The sequence below is a fragment of the Egretta garzetta genome, unplaced genomic scaffold (genome assembly GCF_000687185.1).
Source record: "Egretta garzetta isolate BGI_Z169 unplaced genomic scaffold, ASM68718v1 scaffold497, whole genome shotgun sequence".
Classification (NCBI taxonomy): domain Eukaryota; kingdom Metazoa; phylum Chordata; class Aves; order Pelecaniformes; family Ardeidae; genus Egretta; species Egretta garzetta.
Window position 1 is genome coordinate 406912 of NW_009260349.1, and position 3387 is coordinate 410298.

At 60.6% G+C, this 3387-nt stretch overlaps 1 protein-coding gene across 1 annotated transcript in view; it reads left to right on the forward strand.

The window, feature by feature from the left end:
• ASS1 (argininosuccinate synthase 1) overlaps positions 1 to 3387 on the forward strand; it is a 35430-nt gene that overhangs the window by 31093 nt on the left and 950 nt on the right. The window lies entirely within an intron of this gene.

The window sequence follows — 3387 nt, forward strand, 5'->3', positions numbered from 1 at the left end:
TTAAAAAAAAAATCCCGGGGGGGGCAGAGCACCTGTGGGGCCACTGGGGTTTTGCTTAAACTTTATTTTATTGCTTGGAGAAAAGGAGCGGAAGGGGGGATGTTTTGCAGGAGGGAAACGGGGAGGTCCTGTGTGGCTGTGCCCTGAGGGATTCCGTCCTCATCACCTCCCCTCCTGGGGCTCCACCTCCCCCCCCTGCAGGCTGTGCGGGAGGGGACCCTGGCCCACCTCACCCAATATCATGTAATTTTGGGCAGGCAGTGGTACCCGAGTGCTGGTAATAGTCTGGCAGCGCCAAGGATGGCATTCCCCCAGCAGGGACACCACCACTGGCAATGCATTCACGGGAAAACCATGGGAGACCCCACAACGAGCGTTTGGGTCCCCGTTTTCCTTTGGAGACGTGGCTCCAAGCGGGTTCATGGGAGAACATGGGTCACAGGGCTGCAGCACAGCACGGCTATTAAGTGTTCCCATCTTTCTGAGGGAAAGCCATCCCCCCGGTGAGGTTGGGAGTCGCCGGCCGCGAGCTTCCCAGGCAAGGGGGAGATGGTCGCCTTTGTAAACCCCTTAACAAGGTGGCTTTGTCTCCCCGTTTAACAAGAAGCTCCCTTGCTTCTTCCCTGGGAGTTTCCCAACGCCGGATCCCTGAAAGCCAGCTTTATGCTCCGGCCGGGGACGCACTGCCGTGGGGCCGGCGGGGATCAGAGGGACACAGGGGCCCTTCTGCACACCCCTGACAAAAGGCTGCCCCGGGGGGACAGAGCGTCAAAGCTCAGCCGGCTTGGGGCGGGGGACAAGGGACCCACAGAGGAGGCTGCGGCGCGAGCCTGCCGTCCATCTGGTCACTCGATCGCGGTGGGCAGCGACCCGGCGATGCTCGGGGAGGGCCGGGGGGGTCCTTCTGGTTTGTCCCCCCGGAGAGGGGGCAGGGGGAGCAGCCGGGAAGGGACAGGTAGGTTTTGTTGGCCTCAGGTAACCGGATCTGCAGCCGTTGGTGCCTTTCTGCCCTCTCCTCTGGCTTCAGTGAGGGGTGAGAGACAGCGAGGGCTGGAAACTGAGACCTCCGTTCAGAGGGGATGCTTCCCCTTGGCCGGATAGAAATGGGTTTGGAGAAAGCCTAGGGGTCTCTCTGCTCTGGCACCCTACAGCCCTCCCGGCTGGACCAGGGCATGTGTGGTGGCAGGAGGGACTGCTCGGGAGTGATGCTGGGCTACAAGGGACATCCCAGTCATGGCAGAGGCATCACCCATCCTTGGGTTAGCATCCGAGCTGCCCTCTCCCACCTCCTCTCCTTTCCCTGGGGGATGTGCCAGCCTCCACTCGCTTTGGGAGCTCTCGTCCTTCCCTCATCCCACCAGACAGTGCCCTGTCTCGCCTCCCTCCTCCAGCCATCTGCCTCCAAGCCCCCTGCCCAGATTTACTGTCACGCGTTAAAACCACAGCTCAGCGCCAGGGTCAGCGTGTCACGGTGGCCCCTCATCGATTTGTTTTACCTCCCCTCGGCAAAAGCACTTTGGCCCTGGCCCCCTCGGTGGTGTAAGGGGCTTCCCAAGGCCCCCAGCGCTCCTCTTGCCCATCCTGGACCCCACGGGCACAGGGCAGCGGGTGGCCAGCTGAGCCACTGATCTCCTGACCCCCCTGGAGCACCTAATGCATCTCCCTGGTTTATCTGGATCAATATTTCCACAAGAGCAAGGAAGACCCCTCTGAGGGGAAGGATGGGGGGGTCCCACTTGTTTGCACAGCCCCATGGCTGGTTTAGTGCTTGGCTGTGCTGGGTCCCTGCTGGGGGCTGGGAGCGGAGGGAGACCCCAAACCAGGGGTGCCAGCTCAGACCAGGGGTGTTTGGGGTCTCCTTCCAGCAAATGTTTGCGGGTCTTGAGCTCTGTGCCAGGGCATGATGGCCAGGGTGCCTTTGGGTCTAAAACCTGAGGAGTTGGGTTGGCTTCAGCCCTCAAGTTCCCCACCCAGCAGACGTGGAGCTGCTGCGGGCAGCGGGGTGGCAGTGGGTGGGGGCTCAGGGTGCCCACCAGGCTCTGGATGAGCAGCAGAGGAACTGGGGGATGCCCATGGCTGCAAGCAGGCGGCTGCAGGGAGAGCGCTTGGTGGGGTCTGCTTCTGGCTCCTTGGTGGTCGGGGCTGGCTGAGGGATTTTTGAACTGTTTTATTTGGTGCTGGAGGTGTTTCTACAGGAGCCTGGCATGCAGGTAAAGGATGCACATTGGCTTAATAAGCACAAGCGGTGGACTGCCAGGAGTCATGGCCAGGACAGCAGCCTCCAGCCTTTCCCAATGCACGCTGCGGGATGCCCGAGGCACGGGGGCTCTGGCTCTTGGAGCTTGGCTAAGGGCATTAAGGCAGAGAAACCATGGACAACCCTTGAACACCCCTGCTGAAGGTACCATACCTCCAAAACTGCTCCAGCCCCCAGCCCTGTCCCATGGCATCGCCCCCAGCCTTGCCACCACCGTGCCCATGGGTCCCTGTGCTGGAGGCCAGGGCCATGTCAGTGCAAGCGGCCCAAGGAGAAAGCGGGGGCTCTTGGCAACTCTGCCTTTTGCTTTCAGCCTCGCCCTCTCGCTATTTATCGGTGACTTTTGTCCTTGGCCAGCTTAGCGGCTGAAAGGGGCTGTATTATATCACATGTAGGCAGCTCCTGGGGGGAGAGGGCCGCGCTTTCTGCTGGAACAAAGCGCGGGTTGGCTAATTCCCCTCTCCTCCCGCGGCACCCGGGTCCCATCTGGTTGACACAGTTTGCTCCAGTGTCTCCTGCTATTAAGCCCCCACTTGCCTGCTTGAATCACTCGTGCTCCCCCCGCCCCTGTACCCTTGGCCCCTTTTTCTTGCTTTATTTTTCATTTTCCCCAAAGCCGGGCAGAACTTGCTCCATGGAGTGATGTCAGATGTGTGCGAAGCAGACCAATAAAACCTAATGCATCCCCCTCTTTGTCTGCCGGCCTCTCCAGCGCCTCACATTTTCCACTCAGAAAGCCACTTAAAACACATCAGCAACAATCCCTCACAAAACAGCCACTTGTTGGCTAATTGTGCCAAGGACCTGCGCACGCCGCATTGCGCTTTCCTGCCGAGGAGGGTCTAACGCTGTCGGGGCCGGAGCTCCCTGCCGAGAAGAGGGTGATGGGGACCCTCAGCATCCACCAGGACCAGCCCCCGGGGTCTCAGCTGCTCCCCAGGGTTTGGTGGGGCAGGGATGCAGGATGGGGATGTTTCTATTCCTCGTGGCCTCGGGTAGGTCCGGATCAGCTGGAGAAGGTGGTTGCAGAGCCAGGAGCAGGGCTCAGCTCAGGACCTCCCTTTGCAGTGGGATGGATGAGCAGATGGACCCAGCAGAGCTGCCTGGAGCTTTCTGTCCTCCCTGCCAAC